Source organism: Thalassophryne amazonica, chromosome 4 (genome assembly GCF_902500255.1).
Source record: "Thalassophryne amazonica chromosome 4, fThaAma1.1, whole genome shotgun sequence".
NCBI lineage: Eukaryota > Metazoa > Chordata > Actinopteri > Batrachoidiformes > Batrachoididae > Thalassophryne > Thalassophryne amazonica.
In genome coordinates, this window is record NC_047106.1 from 42,244,354 (window position 1) to 42,264,107 (window position 19,754).

At 45.4% G+C, this 19,754-nt stretch overlaps 1 protein-coding gene across 5 annotated transcripts in view; it reads left to right on the forward strand.

The window, feature by feature from the left end:
* usp2a (ubiquitin specific peptidase 2a) overlaps positions 1 to 19,754 on the forward strand; it is a 148,387-nt gene that overhangs the window by 14,008 nt on the left and 114,625 nt on the right. The window contains exon 1 of one of the 5 annotated variants that reach the window (XM_034167766.1): positions 1,239 to 1,320. The exons of 3 other annotated variants lie outside the window; for them this stretch is intronic. The gene's annotated coding sequence lies outside the window, so the exon portion shown is untranslated. One more of the 5 variants, XM_034167765.1, reaches the window with a different exon arrangement.

Sequence of the window (19,754 nt, forward strand, 5' to 3'; positions counted from 1 at the left end):
AAATATACTCAAAACCTGGATTAATCTTTTTAGTCACATAGCACTACTATTATTCTGAACACTACTGTATATGTATAAATACAAAATGTTAATGTCCAGAATTACAACTTGTACTTCAGAATCCTTTGATTCTTTAATGTATAGTCTTCACCGCTGGTTATATTTCTTTGTAATCTTTGTGCACCAGGATTTATTGCATTGTGATATACTTTGTATTGTGTAGCGAGTGTATCGTTCCACCCCTACACAGTAAAATCACCAGTGTAAAATTAACACTGACCATGTTAAATTAACACTGCCAGTGTACATAGAGTGGGACGATGATTTGACTGGTGATTTTACTGTGTATGAACTATATATACATAACATATATTCTGTGACCACAAAACTAGACTCACATGATTTAATAGTGTAACACAACAGTTATGAATAAGTGCTTATTTGTTCCTTTGCCATCTGGCAGATTTCTTAAAAAGGCAAGAACAAAATTTAAGAAAGAAACTTTAGTGGAGAGGTATGCATTGGGTTGAGGAGTCGTTAACTACGTTTTCAGGCAGCTGCAGAAGATGGGTACTTTTAAAAATATTCAAAATCACTGTTATTAAATAGGCCAACATATTCAGTGGATGATAACTTTGTCCAGACTACAAATCAAGGGGAGACAGATAAACAGGACTGGTATTCTTCTTTCGAGGTATGCTCTGTAACTGGAAAAAGAAACTACCCCCATCGTGGTGATGATTGACATAACTATTAGTTGCATCCCGATAACCAACACTTGCACATAGTGTGCAACATATATACTAACACCCCCATAAAAGAGTCAAAGCTCTTATTTGTTTTCCAGGAACATCCATCAAACAAAAATTCATGTTGTTCCTTTGGCAATCTAGAGAGGATAAAATAATGGCGCCATTAGCTCAACTGTGGCTATTTAAGGAATTGTTCAGATTCCTTTTGATGAACCAACACATCATGTTCCAGTGAAACATCTCTCTCAGTTCAGATATTAATTTCTTTGAAAGCTGCCAGTGGACCCGCTGCGCGCCAAGCTTGGCTTATAAAAGGCCTTAATGCGAGTCCTTTAAGAACAAATCGGTATGCCAGTGAGTGTTAAGTGACCTGCAGATGTCAGAGGTGTCTGCTATATTTACTGCCACTGTAACCTGATCTGTGGCATTCTGGATCACTGTGATCACACTGTCCTCGTGCACTCCCAGGCCACAGCCGCCTAAGTAACACCCCTTCACTTTCCATCTATTGGCGTGGTAAGAGTGAACCTCTTCCAAAGCTACAGAGGCGTCACGCTTCTTCTTTTAGGTAACTGCGTTTTGTTTTATGTGGACTGTTTGTTCAGCTGTATACTTACACAGTCCCAAAGAGACCATTATGGAGGATGGTGGAAAAATTTCCAACCTGTCTGGATATTTCCAGCATGTTTAGAAGAACTGAGAACTGCGTCAAGGGTAGGGCATCTCGCAGTGATATGTGTGGTGTTGTATTTGATAGTAATATGAGTCTTGTAACGGATGCTGCAAAAGCTTTACAAAATAGATTCAACTTCCTTTTTACCTGAGCTTTAGAACTGATCATCTTTTCCTGATTTGATAATGCAAGTTGACTGATGCATCATGAATTACAAATTGTCATATTTGAAATCTGGAGAGCGTGTTCACTGGTGGCCTCTTTGATCATTTACGCAAAGGGAAATGGTTTGCTGTAATTTCACCCAATGCAGATGAAAGTGTTGTTGATTTCCGTTGTCTTTGTCATTTTGCCAGCCATGTAGGCCTACAGCCAGCACAGTGGTGGGCACAAAACCGCTAATCCGCTAACCGCTATTTATCGAAGCTAATGTTTTCGTTCGCGGATTAGCTGTTCAGATAACATTGAAAACCATCAGCGGACCAATTAGCTTCCGATAAATTTGGGTCCGATAATTTTTAGACCACTAACATATTTTGCGGGCATAGTGAATAAAGCTTAACAGTTAAAACATTTGTGAAGTCTGAAATCAAAGATTTTAATGCCTGCCTGTTACATACTTTGTAGCAGACAGACAGCTATGAGAGGTACAGCTCTATCCTCTGCAGGCAGAGGATAGAGCTGACTACCCAAGAGAGAGAAAGAGGGAGGAAAAAAAGAAGATAATTTCTCTTCACACATACAGACTCGCCGGCATACAGTGCTGTGAAAAAGTGTTTGCCCCCTTGACCCTTTACATGTTAGATTCTTATTAGGACATCAAAAAAACAAAACAAAAATTCAGGCCTTGTATATTAGAATTTCCAAAATCATGCTCTTTAAACTCACAGTGAAAGTAAATCTCTACATTTGGATATAAATTAATTAAAAATCTAAAAGCCAAAATGATGGTGTGAATAAGTAAGTGCCCCCTTCAGTATAGCACATGTAAACCATCACTTTTGTATACAGTTTTCTTCGGACAAGTAAGGGTATGGATACGTGAACATTCCCAAGACACTGACTATGTCTTGGACATTATTTACATGAATTATGAAGAAATACAAACAGTATGGCACTCTGTGGTAAATGTGTGTGGAGTAGATAGTTCTCAAAAAACTGAGTGACTGTGCAAGAAGGGGAAGAATGAGGAAAGCCACCAAGACACCAGGACAACCCTGAAGAAGTTATAGGCTTCTGTGGCTGTGATTGAAGAGATTGTGCAAAGTGCAGGTTTTGCATTTTGTATCACCATTCCTGCCTTCATAGTGGAGTTGCACAGAGAATAATTTTCTTTCAACAAAACATCAAATCTATGCTTGAATCTCCAATGTGCCTTCTGGAAAATTGTAGCTGAACTTTCAAGTGTTTATTTTTTTCTTTCTTTCTTTATAGAAACCTTTTCTATACCACTTCATCATGAAGCTGTCCAGCTGGTGATGCAACACTCATGAATGTAACATAAATTAACATAAATTAATTAAAAATATAAAAGCCAAGATGATGGGTTGCATAAGTAATGGAACGCTTTGGTATAATACCTGTAAATAATCAGTTTTATTGCCAGTTTTCTTCAGACAAGTCAGGGGATGGACACATGAACATTTCCAAGTCACTGAATATGTCTTGGACTTTATTTACATCAGTTATGAAGAAATACAAACAGTGTGGCACTCTATGGTAAATCTGTGTGGAGTAGATAGTTCTCAAAAACTGAGTGACTGTGCAAGAAGGGGAAGAATGAGGAAAGCCACCAAGAAACCCAGACAACCCAGAAGAAGTTATAGGGTTGTTATTGGATAAATTGTGCATAGTGCATGTTTTGTATTTTGTATCACCAGATATTCAGCTTCATGATGAAGTGGTATAGAGGAGGATTTTCTTTCACCAAAACATCAAATCTAGGCTTGCATTTCAGATCTTCTGGCAATCTGTAGCTGAACTTTCAGATTTTCTTTTTAAGAAAAGTCAGAGAAGGAAAATAAAGCTGCTAGTATGGCCCAGCCAAGCATGTGACTTGAATCTAATGGAAAATCTATGGAAAGAACTAAAGAACAAGTTCCTCTGTGAGGTCCGTGGAGCGTTGAAGATTTGAAGACTGTGTGGAAGAATGGGCCAAAATTGCACCTAAGTAATGCATGCGACTAGTTTCTCCATACAGGAGGCATCTTGACACTTCATTCCCAACAAAGACTTTTGTACAAAGTATTAAAAATATATTTCAGTAAGTGTGTTCAGTCATTTTTCCTTGTGCCACTCCATTTTATTACACATAACCTAATTTCTATTTAGGTTTACTTGGGTTGTTACAGACATCTGGTGAAAATTTCATGTTGGCTGTTGTGTGGGCCGCCAGAAGAGGAGGTACTGCTGGCCCACCACCAGAGGGCGCCCTGTCTGGAGTGCGGGCTCCAGGCACCAGAGGGTGCAGCCGCCTCACAGGAGCAGCCAGGGTGACAGCTGTCACGCATCACCTGCAACAGCTGTTACCAATCATCTGATCGGCAGGAGTATATCAGCAAGACGACGTCTCCACCTCTTTGCCGAGATATCGTTCTACCTGGAAGGTAACGTACCTCAGCTGACTGTTTTGACAGTATTTCTTGTGACTAGTGCATTGTTAGTGTGGAGGTGGAGGTAGTTTTCCTGCCGTGTGGATTGCTGGGTGCAAACGTGCCCACATTTAATTGTTTGTTGTTCCTCGCCAGCAGTACCAGGTCCGACACGCGGAGGCAGTGGCCACCTGGGAGTTCGGGACTTGGCGGCTCCAGTATTCCCGGGGTCTGGTGGCGGAGGAAATCGTGTGGTTCCGGTTCTGTCTTGGACAGACGTCCCCTATCTTCGAGCCTGCCCACACAACATCTTTGTGAATTGACTTTTGACCATTGTTGTAATCTGTTGTATTGGTTGTGCACATTCACAACAGTAAAGTGTTATTTGACCTACTCCATTGACCGTTCATTTGCGCCCCCTGTTGTGGGTCCGTGTACCTACACTTTCCCAACAGGATATCTCGGCCAACGTCATGGATCCCAAGGGGCGTCAACCGGCTGTTGAACGGCCAATGGAAGAACAGGGCGCACAGGCGTCCGCAGGAGGAATGATCGGTGAGTTGCAGCGGATCCTCACCGCTTTCACGGCTCGGTTGGATTTAATGACCGAGCAGAACGTCCTCCTTAACCGCAGGGTGGAGGCTTTCGCCGCGCAGGTGGAAGCGCGCCCTCAGGGCGCTGCTGCGGCTCTCCCTCCTGTCGACCCTGTGCGTAACAGTGACGTTCCACAGGTCATTCAACGACCCCTTCCACCTTCCCCGGAAGCATACATAAGCCCTCCAGAGCCGTACGGAGGTTGTGTGGAGACGTGCGCGGACTTCCTTATGCAGTGTTCGCTCGTCTTCGCACAACGTCCTGTCATGTACGCGACTGACGCCAGCAAAATAGCTTATGTAATTAACCTGCTTCGCGGTGAGGCACGCGCTTGGGCTACAGCGCTCTGGGAGCAGAATTCACGGCTCCTTCAGACATATGATGGGTTTGTGAGGGAGTTCAGAACAGTGTTCGATCACCCAAATAGAGGAGAGACCGCTTCAGCCGTGCTGCTGTCAATGAGACGGGCGCCGGAGCGCAGCTGCCTATGCAGTCGACTTCCGCATCGCGGCTGCGAGGTCCGGCTGGAATAGCACTGCCCTCCGCGCCGCCTTTGTAAACGCACTGTCGTTGGTCCTAAAGGAGCACCTGGTGGCTAAGGACGAACCGCGGGATTTAGACAATCGGTTAGAAGAACGCCGTCAGGACGAGACGAAGGGCGTGGCCGGGCACGCGCCGTCCCTCTCCCTTCCGGTTCCGACCGCGTCCTGCCCTCCCCACGCTCCACGGCCCCTACGCTCCGTGTGGTTACAGCTCCCCCTGCTGACGAAGCTATGGACACGAGCAGGGCCACATTTAGGGCACCAGATAGACAGAGGAGGCTGGCCCGCGGAGCGTGTTTTGTTTGTGGCTCGATAGAGCATCAGGTAAGAGACTGCCCCGAGCGGTTAAACACCAACGCCCGCCCCTAGAGACTGGGCTAGGGGTGGGCCGAGACATTCACGTGGGACACACCCACATTGCCACACGACTCCCAGTTACAATCCTTTATGAGGATTTAACCTGAAGGCCCCAGCACTGGTGGACACGGGCTCTGAAGGGAATCTGTTAGACAGCAGATGGGCCCGGGAGATAGGGCTCCCTCTGGTGGCGCTTACCTCGCCTGTGCAGGTGCGGGCACTAGATGGCTCCCTACTCCCTCCAATCACACATAAGACACCACCTGTAACTCTGGTGGTGTCAGGAAATCACCGGGAGGAGATCAAGTTTTTTGTGACTCCTGCTACCTCCCGTGTGATTTTAGGGTTCCCCCGGATGTTAAAACACAATCCCCGGATCGATTGGCCGTCCGGGGTAGTGGTTCAGTGGAGCGAGACCTGCCATCGGGTATGTTTAGGTTCCTCGGTTCCTCCCGGTTCCCAGGCTAAGGAGGAGGTCAGAGTCCCGCCCAATCTAGGGACGGTGCCGGTGGAGTACCATGACCTTGTAGATGTGTTCAGTAAGGATCTGGCACCCACCCTTCCCCCCCACCGTCCGTACGATTGTGCCATTGATTTGGTTCCAGGCGTTGAGTTCCCGTCCAGCAGGTTGTACAACCTCTCACGACCTGAGCGCGAATCAATGGAGACCTACATCCGGGACTCTTTAGCTGCCGGGTTGATCCGGAATTCCACTTCCCCGATGGGTGCAGGTTTCTTTTTTGTGGGAAAAAAGGATGGCGGACTACGTCCATGCATTGATTACAGGGGGCTGAACGAAATCACGGTTCGTAACCGATACCCATTGCCCTTGTTGGATTCAGTGTTCACGCCCCTGCATGGAGCCCAAATATTCACAAAGCTAGATCTTAGAAATGCGTATCACCTGGTTCGGATCCGGAAGGGAGACGAGTGGAAGACGGCATTTAACACCCCCTTAGGTCACTTTGAGTACCTGGTCATGCCGTTCGGCCTCACAAACGCCCCCACGACGTTCCAAGCATTGGTTAATGATGTCTTGCGGGATTTCCTGCACCGATTCGTCTTCGTATATCTAGACGATATACTCATCTTTTCTCCGGATCTTGAGACTCATGTCCGGCATGTACGTCAGGTCCTGCAGCGGTTGTTGGAGAACCGGCTGTTTGTGAAGGGCGAGAAGTGCGAGTTTCACCGCACTTCTTTGTCCTTCCTGGGGTTTATCATCTCCCCCAACTCCGTCGCTCCTGATCCGGCCAAGGTTGCGGCGGTGAGAGACTGGCCCCAACCCACTAGCCGTAGGAAGCTGCAACAGTTCCTCGGCTTTGCAAATTTCTACAGGAGGTTCATTAAGGGCTACAGTCAGGTAGTTAGCCCCCTGACAGCCCTGACCTCACCAAAAGTCCCCTTCACCTGGTCGGATCGTTGCGATGCCGCGTTCAAGGAGTTGAAACGGCGCTTCTCGTCTGCACCCGTTCTGGTGCAGCCCGATCCTAGTCGCCAGTTAGTGGTTGAAGTGGACGCCTCGGACTCAGGGATAGGAGCTGTGCTTTCCCAGAGCGGGAAAGACCGATAAGGTCCTTCACCCGTGTGCCTATTTTTCCCGCAGGTTGACCCCGGCCGAACGGAACTATGACGTCGGCAATCGAGAACTCCTTGCGGTTGAAAGAGGCTCTTGAAGAGTGGAGACATCTGTTGGAGGGAACGTCCGTGCCATTCACGGTTTTCACTGACCACCGGAACCTGGAGTATATCAGGACCGCCAAGCGGCTGAACCCCAGGCAAGCCCGCTGGTCACTGGTTCTTCGGCCGCTTCGACTTCCGGCCGGATCACCTACTGTCCCGGGACCAAGAACCAGAAATCGGATGCCTTGTCCCGGGTACATGAAGATGAAGTCAAAACGGAGTTGTCGGATCCACCGGAACCATCATCCCGGAGTGCACTATCGTGGCCACCCTCACCTGGGATGTAGAGAGAACCGTCCGGGAGGCCCTGGCACGAAGCCCGGACCCCGGAACTGGGCCGAAGAACAGACTCTACGTCCCACCAGAAGCTAGGGCTGCAGTCTTGGACTTCTGTCACGGCTCTAAGCTCTCCTGTCATCCAGGGGTGCGAAGAACCGTGGCAGTTGTCCGGCAGCGCTTCTGGTGGGCGTCCCTAGAGGCCGACGTCCGGGATTATATCCAGGCCTGCACCACCTGCGCCAGGGGCAAGGCTGACCATCGCAGGGCTTCGGGACTGCTCCAGCCGCTGCCCGTGCCCCATCGCCCCTGGTCCCACATCGGCCTGGATTTTGTCACGGGCCTCCCGCCGTCCCAGGGCAACACCACCATCCTCACGATAGTGGACCGATTCTCCAAGGCGGCCCACTTCGTGGCCCTCCCGAAGCTCCCGACGGCCCAGGAGACAGCGGATCTCCTGGTCCACCACGTCGTCCGGTTGCATGGGATCCCAACAGACATCGTCTCCGATCGCGGTCCCCAGTTCTCCTCGCAAGTCTGGAGGAGCTTCTGCCAGGAACTGGGGGCCACGGTGAGTCTCTCATCCGGGTATCATCCCCAGACCAACGGGCAAGCAGAACGGGCCAATCAGGAGGTGGAGCAGGCCCTGCGTTGCGTGACAGCTGCGCACCCGGCGGCCTGGAGTACCCATCTGGCCTGGATCGAGTATGCCCATAACAGCCAGGTGTCGGCAGCCACCGGCCTCTCCCCTTCGAGGTGTGTCTGGGGTACCAGCCTCCTTTGTTTCCGGTGGTTGAGGGATGAGGTCGGTGTGCCCTCGGTCCAGGCCCACCTACGGAAGTGCCGTCGGGTGTGGCGTGCCGCCCGTTCTGCCTTGCTGAAGGCCCGGATGAGGACGAAGGCCCATGCAGACCGTCGGCGGACCCCGGCCCCTACGTACCGGCCAGGGCAGGCAGTGTGGTTGTCTACTAAGGACATACCCCTTCAAGTGGACTCCCCTAAACTGCAGGACCGGTATATCGGTCCGTTCAAGATCATCAAGGTCATCAGTCCAGCCGCAGTGAGGCTTCAGCTTCCGGCCTCACTGCGGCTCCATCCCGTTTTCCACGTGTCCCGGATCAAGCCCCATCACACCTCACCCCTCTGTACTCCCGGTCCGGCACCACCTCCTGCCCGGAACATCGATGGCGAGCCGGCTTGGACTGTGCGCCGGCTCTTAGATGTCCGTAGGATGGGCCGGGGCTTCCAGTATTTGGTGGACTGGGAGGGGTACGGACCTGAAGAACGCTCCTGGGTGAAGAGGAGCTTCATCCTGGACCCAGCCCTCCTGGCCGATTTCTACCGCCGCCACCCGGACAAGCCTGGTCGGGCGCCAGGAGGCGCCCTTTGAGGGGGGGGTCCTGTTGTGTGGGCCGCCAGAAGAGGAGGTACTGCTGGCCCACCACCAGAGGGCGCCCTGTCTGGAGTGCCGGCTCCAGGCACCAGAGGGCGCAGCCACCTCACAGGAGCAGCCGGGGTGACAGCTGTCACGCATCACCTGCAACAGCTGTTACCAATCATCTGATCGGCAGGAGTATATCAGCAGGACGACGTCTCCACCTCTTTGCCGAGATATCGTTCTACCTGGAAGGTAACGTACCTCAGCTGACTGTTTTGACAGTATTTCTTGTGACTAGTGCATTGTTAGTGTGGACTCCTTATCCAACGAGAGGTGGAGGTAGTTTTCCTGCCGTGTGGATTGCTGGGTGCAAACGCGCCCACATTTAATTGTTTGTTGTTCCTCGCCAGCAGTACCAGGTCCGACACGCGGAGGCAGTGGCCACCTGGGAGTTCGGGACTTGGCGGCTCCAGTATTCCCGGGGTCTGGTGGCGGAGGAAATCGTGTGGTTCCGGTTCTGCCTTGGACAGACGTCCCCTATCTTCGAGCCTGCCCACACGACATCTTTGTGAATTGACTTTTGACCATTGTTGTAATCTGTTGTATTGGTTGTGCACATTCACAACAGTAAAGTGTTGTTATTTGACCTACTCCATTGACCGTTCATTTGCGCCCCCTGTTGTGGGTCCGTGTACCTACACTTTCCCAACATTGGCAAGACCTTTAGAAATATATTTATTGAGAAAAATGGTGACGTGTTCAATACTTATTTTACCCATTTATATAGATAGATAGATAGGTAGATAGGTACATAGATAACAACCACCTGACCTTAAACACCAAACTCAAAGTGTACCAATCACGGACATGGACCAATCATGGTCATGGACCACCTATGCTAGACAAAAGAACCACCCTGAAAGCTTTCACTTACGTTGCTTACGGCATAGCCTTGGCATTTCATGAAAATACAAAGCTCTCTGAGCATGCTTCTCTCCTCTGTCAGTGCCATCTGTGATGGCTGGGCTATGTGTCCAGAATGAAGGATGGATGCATACTAGCCACGGGAAAGCGCCCAGTAGGATGCCCAATACCGTGTTTCAATGATGTTTGCAAGTATGTCCTGAAGTGCCTGTTGTTAACTGTTGGGAACAGCTTGCAGCAGACCACAGTGGCTGGTGTGGTGAGTGGTCAAGCAAAACATAACCAACACGTAGAGGCAAGGAGACGGCAACGTAAACAGAGTCAGCAAGTCCAGAACCCTTCAACCTACAAGTGTACCAACTGTGGCTGGGATTGCCATGTCATTGGGCTATTAAGCCGCTCCCGACACTGCCCCTGGCCATGACAATCCCCCAGAGAGCCACCATCATCTCATGAGACAGAAAGACGTCAGAGAATATATATATATATATATATATATATATATATATATATATATATATATATATATATATATATATATATATATATATATATATATAATGCCCAAACAGTCTCCATGTTGATTTCTAACATTATTTCACAAGTACAACATGGTAATGTAATTTTTATTTAGCTTTTGCTGTGTAACACCTGATCAAATAAATACACAGCTGTTGTGCCGTGAAGTTGTACTTAACAATGGAGTATTACATGTCTGTTTTTAGGTATTACAGAGAGGGCTTATAAACCACTAATGAAAGTGAGTTTACAAAACCTTTCTGATGAATTTATGGAAGCAGTGTTCAATTTTAAAGCTCAAAGTATAATTTGATGACAGCATCACCTCTCTTAATGTAAATGTTTTTAATATTAGGTGTCTTTGGAGGACTCTTGGGTGTTGTTGGAGTAACTTTGTGTCAAATGAACTGTTGCTTTGGGATACACAGGTTAGGAGGATTACTGACATTGTGAAGGAATGTCAGCTATGACATTTTGACCATGTGTTGTGTTTGTCTGGGTATGATCTAATGAACAATGCATCAGTGATGAGGACTCCAGAAACAAGGGGGTGCCCATATTTTACCTGACGGCAGCAGATGGCTACTTTCTGAAATTGGGGGGTGAATCGGTTGTCTGCCTGGTTGGTTTACATCCAGGACTGGAGGTAGTTCCATAGAGTGATGAATATACTGCATGTTCCAAGTTGACTTGATATTTAGTGGCAAGTTTACAGAGTCCTAATTTGTAGTATTTTTTATTGTAATTAATTTAAGCATTCTGGCTTAATAAGAATGCCAAAGTGCTTAATGAAATAATCAGTTAGGCTGGTACAGATCATTTATTATTGACTCATGACCACATAAAAGTCTTTTTGCAGTGAGGAAGAAATGTGTCATCTTAATGCAGTAAGTTTTTATTTTTCTTCATTTCTTGTAGATTTTGAGCAACACAGAAGAGATTCTGAACCAGCTTTGAATTAGATATGTACACAGAATCAAAAGCGATACTGACTCAGCTTTCAGCACGTCACAGGCTCGCTCTTGAATGTACCACAGCGACTGTGTGCTGATGATACATTCATGTCACCCCTGGGCACGGTGGCTGCGTCATCACACACACACACACACACACACACAAGCGCCAGCACGCTCCCGACACACTGGAGATTGGCTGTTCTCCCTAATAGGCCAGGAAGAGACCTGGGAGGATATTATGCTCCGTAAGAGATCTGACTCACTGGCTCATTAGAATGATGGATCTTCAACAAAAACACATTTCAGCAGATAATTGATCCAGCTACAATCTGGATCAGCCTCAAGAGAATTGAAAAGAAACAGTTTTAATGTGGCTTCGCAGATGGTTTTTGCATCACATTATGTTTCATTTAATCCTTGCTTTTTTGAATTCAGTTTTTACCTATTCTGCACAAGCAAATGCTTTTTTCCCCTTTGCTTTGTGTTTCTTTAGATTTTCTTTGTTTTTTTGCTACATTGTTTTTTTTCATCATTCATTCATTGAATTTATCTTTATCAAACATCTACACATCTGCCCTGTAGTTCTGCTGAAAACTTTGTTCATGCAGCTTGTGTATTTGTCTCACTCTGTGACTGCTTTCTTAAAGCTGCATTCATTCATTTTCTGCAGCTTATCTGGGCCGCAGTGACAGTTGCCCAAGCAGCTCTTCCCGTACTTCCCTATCCACTGCCATATACCTTCTAGCTCCTTCTGGGGGATCCTGAGATGTTTCCAAGCCATCTTGGAATTATATCCTTCCAGTGTGTCCTGGGTCTTCCTCAGGACTTCCTTCCAGTTGTTCATACCTGGAAGACCCCCCCAGGGAGACTATCTCTTGGCATCCTCACCAGATGCCCAAACAGTGGCTCTTCTCTGGATGCCTCATGGATATTTGAGCTTCTCACCCTGTCCCCGAATGTAAACCCAGATACCCAACACAGGAATCTCATTTCCTCTGATTGTATATACAATTTATTTATTTATTTATTTTTGGTCATTAGCCAAAGTTCATGACCATACGTGATGATAGGAGTGTAACTTGAGAGTCTTGATTTATAGGTGCAGTGTGCAGGATTTAGTGTCATCTGGTGGTGGAGTTGCAGATTGTATCATGCTGTCACCAGTCCTGATTTTGGATTTTGTTTCCTTTGGATTAATGCTCCCTTATCTTGTAGTGAGCAATACTGTATGTATGAGCCTCAGTTTCACAAAAATGAGGATTCTCAAACTTCTTAGCCTACACTAGCAGTCAGAAGGCAGTGTATAGACAGTGTATAACACCTTATTTACTGTACTGTGGAATAATACTGGATTTCCACACTGTAATATGTTCACTTCCCATTCTGTCATCAGTTCTATCATCGTCCACCAAATTGTTAGTCGAGTCTCTTTTCTACATTGACATTTTTCTTACACACACACACACACACACACACACACACACACACACACACACACACACACACACACACACACACACACACACACACACACACACACACACACACACACACACACACACAAATAGTATCATCACCAAGCTACACCTCAGATCGTAGCAGCCTAAGAGAAGAATTGGCTGTGGAATATGTCCTGCTGCTGCTTTTAAGTCCTTATATGTTTTGGTAGCAAGCAAACAAATGTGGCTTGTTGCGGTGGTAGCTATGGTAACTACCGGTTTGGGTAACCTTGTGGGATGCTGAAAATGCAGAGTAACTAAAGTGTGCATGAGTGAACGTGTGTTGTGCAAATGTATACCCATGTTGTTTCCGTGGAGATGTCTCCTCTCAGATGTGAAATCCAAAATTGGCTATCATCTCAGCAAGCCTGCGTATCCACAGAGTGTGGTGATACTCTTCAGAATGTGAGTCCCTGTTAGCACTGACAGGATTTTGCCCACCTGAGAATTCCAAACCACGTTCCCTGAAGTTTGTGGCATTTTTTTTTTTTTAGGAAGAATGGCCTTAGACAGGCTTGTAAAGGTTACAGTAAAGGACTCCAATCCTTGTCTTTTTAGTGCTCAAGCATGTTTTTATGTCATTGATTCCCAAACAGATGTGTGAGAACAGCAGATCCCAGTTTAATAGAATTCTCTATCAGGGATTTTTGTTGTTTAAGGTACAGTGTGTCATATTTAGTGTCATCTAGTGGTGAAGTTGCAGATTACATTATGTCATTGCAGGTCATGATTTTGGTTCCTTTCATGTTAGATTAGATTAGAATACATTAGATAGAACTTTATTGATCCCTTGGTAAGACTCCCTCAGAGAAATTGAGGTTCCAGCAGCATTATATAGCAGCACACAGGGTAAGAAGTACACAGAGTATCAGTGTATCAAGTTCGCAATATACATTAAATACCATACATACTAATACAATAACATGCTTTTGGAGGGTGGTTCATAGCCCGTTCATAGCCAGTTGCCTGCAATGACCGATATTCGCCCTCGTCTAACTCGGGTGAATAGCTGTCATTTTAGGGGACTGGGCATGAACGTCGGGCCTCTGAAAATGCATACCGCACGACAACAGCATGTTATTTGCATTATTATCACTTACTGAGATACACAACACGTAACACGTACATAAAAAGTTGGCTCACTTTAACTTTTGTCGTGTCAGCTGGTGCGTGTGCTCACCAAATTCGCCAGTGCGTCCTCGTCAATCTGCTGTTCTTCGTCGGATTATCCATGAGAAAATCATCCATATTGGGAGCAACACGTACTTCTCACCTTTTTATCTTTTCCTCTGCGGACAGTTCTTGGGCTGCGCGCGCTATGATGTCATTTGTTTACGCACAGCGGGCAGGTATGCCGATACTTGTTCGCTACTGTGGGCGGGTATAGCCAGGTAGCGTCGATGTAAATCTACGCTACCGGCCCAGCAACGCCTTGGTAAAGTGATAATAATGATCAATACTGGTTTACTGGCTACTATCCTCTGATTCTTGACCTCTGTCTTCCTGTTTTCACTTTGCTGAGGCGGATTCATGATCTTGCCTTCTCTTGTAATACAATGACATGCTTTTGGAGGGCGGTATGCATTTTCAGAGGCCGACGTTCATACCCAGTCGCCCAAAATGACAGATATTCGCCCGAGTTAGACCAGGGTGAATATCTGTCATTGCGGGCAACGGCATGGACGGAGGGACTCAGAAAATGCATACCGCATGACAAACGCATGTCATTTGCATTATTATCACTTTTTACTGAGATACACAACACGTAACGCGTACATAAAAAGTTGGCTCACTTTAACCTTTGTCGTGTTGGCTGGCACGTGCTGCTCTCCAAATTCGGCAGTGCATCCTCATCAAGCTGGCTGTTTTGGCTGCTGTTCATTGTCGTACTATCCATGAGAAAATCATCCGGAATATCCATATTGGGACCAACACACACTTCTCGCCTTTCTATCTTTTCCTCTGTGGACAGTTTTTTTTTTTTCCCTCTGCGGACAGTTCTTGGGCTGCATGTGCGCTATGACGTCATTTGTTTACGCACAGCTTGCGGGTATAGCCAGGTAGCATCGATGTAAATCTATGCTACCGGCCCAGCAATGCCTCGGTAAAGTGATAATAATAAGCAATATGTATGAGCCAACATTTTTGAAAAAATGAGGGTTCTCAAACTTGCTAGCCTGAACTCGTAGCCTGTAAACAGTGTATAGGGGAGCAAACACTGAGTCCTGTTGTTTTTTTCATCAATCTTCCAGCTTTGCTGCAAAATGATAAAGCAGTAAGTGTTTCCTCTTTGGTGTACTTTAGTAACATGGCCGTGCAACATGGCGGCCTCCATGATGAAGCCCTCTCCCATGGAGATATGAAGGGCTCATTGAAAGCTGATGAAAACACAATTCATTGTTGCAGGTAATTGCACAATAATGAACAGAGGGTTTTGAATGGTGTATTTTCCATTTCTACTCATAAATACTCCTGAATCCCACACATTGTAGATTTAATCACAGTGTAAAGTATGAGATTGTAGAATGGTGTTGATACTGACTGTATGTAGATATGTATTTATTCATGTTGGGCCATAAATCATTATTAAAAATGTTAAATGAAACATAAATATCAAATTATTTTTAGCCATTTACATGGCCTGTTTCCACAGTCAACCAAGCTAACTGCTGTTGAACCAGTTGTGTTCCTATCACCATTTCTTTTTGCTAAATAAAGAGTTGGACTACTATGGTTCAATAAATGTGCATCCACTTCAGGCTTGTCCTTGTGTAGTGTTTAAATCAGCCAGGCAGGCAATGGGCAATCAATTACCCTTAAGCCAGGGCACAAATAGAGACACTGACCATAACCTGTCAGTGGCAGCAAATCATATACCAGTAAGTCATAAGGCTATCACTTCTATCCGGGACCCCACACACTCAAATTTCCACAACATACATTTAAAAAAAAAGGCACAGTCCATGCGCCATATCACACAAAACAAAGAATTAAAAACCACTACAAATACGAATACACACACGCACAAATAAAGGATCCACAATTATATATCACCCATAACCTACGGTTACTTGCTGCCACAAAGAGGCCAGTAAAAATAGTTCACAATCCCTGAGAATCGTATTACACAATGCCCAAAGACAAATAACTAAACAAAAGGAAATAAAAAATATAAACCCACTATTTACAATCATGGGAAAGAACAGTGACAAATCCAAACATCACGGTGATTCCTATAAAAAAAATAGACAGAGTACTAGATTGCATTCAGGCAGATTGTAGACCACATTTTTCGTCAAAACATTAATTCAACAAACTGTACCTTTCAGTCATTCACCCTGCGCCCTGACCAACAACGTGCTTACGGTTGTGCTGTATAATACTTGCTTCCACAAGGTTCACAGATGCCTGGAGGCTAAAAGTAAAATAGCAACCCAAATAAATTATTTGTGCCTTTAACAACACAAAAGGCAACGATTAACTCTGTATAACATTACAAGAGACAAAAAGTGGTTACCGTCATAAAAGCGTACTGTGCCCACACGGCAACCAACCATCCTTCAACCGCTGCCTCCTGAGCTCGAACCAAATAAATGCGTTGACGCGCACAAATGTTTGGCGTCCCTTGTGTCTGCACCTGCCACACACCTGAGCTAATCACCAGGCTTAGGAAGTCTAACTGAGAGCATCCGGACTGGCTAGATACTGTACATGCAGGGTGGTGCATATTGTGCGATACTGATGCGTAATTTGCACCACTTGGTATATATTACGCATCCATATCATGCAATATGCACCACCCTAGGCAGCCATATTGCATTTTGGGATGGTGTGGGCAGTTTATGTGGTAAGAAACTTCAAAATATATCTAGTTTGGATCAAATATTTAGCTGTGAAATCTGACTTTATCAGAAGGATTTTCGAATTTGACCCGGGAAGAGCAGAGGCAGCCATATTGCATTTAATATTATACATTAAATTTGTGTAGATGAGGGTGGTGCAAACAGGAGTGTACTAATTTACATGTCAGTGGTGTACATAACCTGTGCCCAGAGCACTACTTCCATGTCACCTTTAAACTCTTCCCAGGTCCCAAAGCCTTCCTGATTACACTTCCATCCATCCAGCCATATTGCATTTAATATTATACATTAAATTTGTGTAGATGAGGGTGGTGCAAACAGGAGTGTACTAATTTACATGTCAGTGGTGTACATAACCTGTGCCCAGAGCACCACTTCCATGTCACCTTTAAACTCTTCCCAGGTCCCAAAGCCTTCCTGATTACACTTCCATCCATCCATCCATCCATCCATCCATCCATCCATCCATCCATCCATCCATCCATCCATCCATCCATCCATCCATCCATCCATCCATCCATCCATCCATCCATCCATCCATCCATCCATCCATCCATCGGTAGTTGTGGACTACCGATGGATTGTTTTTGGAGATAAGCATTCCCCCTTGTTTTTATATATAAAAAAAAAAATCCACTGATACACTGCAACTTTTGAAAACAAAGCAGGATGTTTCAAAAGTTGGTGATTAATTAATCGTGTTAAATAATCCTGATTTTAATTGTGGCCAAAAATAGGCATGATTGTGATTTTGCCGTAATCGAACAGCCCTTCTCTGAATGCTGACAGCAACAGTTTATATTCTCAGATAAATAATTCAGGAGTTGATTTGACACAACTTTGAAAGTATTTTCAATAAAAACCCCACATTGGAAACCTGTCTGTAATTTTCCATAATTGTTCGTTTGTTTGTTTGTTTGTTTTAAAGAGGAGTTTAATTGCAGCACTCTCAAACCTGAATATACTGGCTCCAGTCAGTAACAACAGAAGCATGCAGTTAATTCAGACCTGTGCTGATGCTGTAGAAAAAAAGCTGCTACTAGCAGTAAAACATGCTTTTATTTATTTATTGGGTACAACAGCAACAAAGAGGAACTGAACCTAAAATACGACTCCATCTGCCACCAAAGTTAAAAAATAAATCTTATAGATGTGAGGTTTGGTGTAGCTGGCAGACTGTGAGATGGGCCAGATTCACTGCTGTAATGGTATTCTGCTCCGGGGCCACAGTCAAACCCGTCTTTGTACATTTTGACCAGCAGCGCGCCCTGGCCCGTCTCCAGCACTCTGCCTACTTCAGATCTATATGCTGAATTATTGAAAAGCCAATGATCACAGAGAGAGAGAGAGAGAGAGAGAGAGACAGAGAGAGAAAACAATAAAAGACCCAGAAGAAGGTGAAATTACTCTGAGGAGAAATAGGTACACAGGGAGAGAAGGTGCAAAGAAAGCAGAAAGAGAAGACGGAGAAGAGGAAAACAGAGTGAGACAGACACATTAAAGAAATAGGAGACTCCCCCACTGAACTCAACACGGATCAACAACACCAGATACTTTTATTTATTCAGTTGCTGCTGTGCATGTGAACAAGAGCTTCTCTCTGCGTCACACGAACATACTGTACTGGGAAGATGGGAAGAAGAGAGGTTTTAGGATAACTCAAAAGTGGTGGCACAAATTATATACCGATAATATTGTTTCTATAAGGTATTGCTTCTTCAGAACTGTACGTTGTGCTTGTCAAGAGAAATTACTGTCCTTCCTTCCGTCCACCTGTATAGCACAATCTTCTGCATCCTATTTACGAATGTAAACTCTTAAAATCAAAATTTTTATGCATTGATGATACTGGAAGGTCAAAGCTCTGCCTGCCAAAAATTAATGCAAAATGGCCATTTTCAGCATAAAAATGGCTGCCATTTCCAAACTAACAAATCTGTGCAAATAACTTTGGGATGGGAACAATGTCAATGACCAATATTGTGCTCTTGTTAAACTAAAAGAAAAGTTATTGGATAGTTTTTGAGAAAATTGGGTCCAAATAACCAAATTGTCTGTTTTCAGTATAAAATATGACCGCCATTTCCAAACAAATGAATCTATGACAATAATTTTTTTGAGGTGAAATATATTATGCCCATGATGAAAAAATTATCAGACAGTTTTTGAGAAAATTGCCTTTAAATGCTCAAAATGGCTATTTTCGGCATAAAAAATGGCCGCGATTTCCAAATAAATAAATCTATGAATGTGATTTTTAGATGGGAACAATGTCAATCACCCACATTACGCCCTTGCCAAATTAGAAAAAAAGTTATGACAGTTTTTGAGATATTGCAATAAACGGACAACACCGACAACTACAACAGGTGCCACACCATGACATAGGGTTAGCGGCCTATTGTCCAGTAACCCAAAAACACATTCTGTATCTGCATCAGGAGAAATAAAACAAAATTTCACCAGCCTGCATTTACGAGGGCTGTCAATAAAGTATAGGTCCTTTTTATTTTTTTCAAAAACTATATGGATTTCATTCATATGTTTTTACGTCAGACATGCTTGAACCCTCGTGCGCATGCGTGAGTTTTTCCACGCCTGTCGGTGACGTCATTCGCCTGTGAGCACTCCTTGTGGGAGGAGTCGTCCAGCCCCTCGTCGGAATTCCTTTGTCTGAGAAGTTGCTGAGAGACTGGCGCTTTGTTTGATCAAATTTTTTCTAACCTGTGAGACACATCGAAGTGGACACATTTTTTTAATGAAAGACGTGCGGACAGGTCCACGCATCGGGACGCAGCCGGCGCGGTGCGGCGGCACAGGAAATACACCTCCGTGTTGATAACCATTTGTAAAATCCAGGCGGCTTTTGATGGCTTTCAGTGGAGTGAGTATATGAGAAATTGTTTAACAGCTGGACATGTTCCAACTTGTCCTTAAGGCTTCCAACGGAGGTGTTTTTCCTGTGGCGGAGCGTTGCGGCGGCTGCGAGCCGACACTGCAATCCGCCCGCACGTCTTTCATTAAAAAAATCTCCTTTAACAGTGGAATATCCGGATAAAATGCTGAAAACCGACTTCTTCTGAAACTTCTCTGTTCTCTCACGACGTCCTGGATCAATAGAGCCTGAAATGTGGAGGTTTTCAGCTT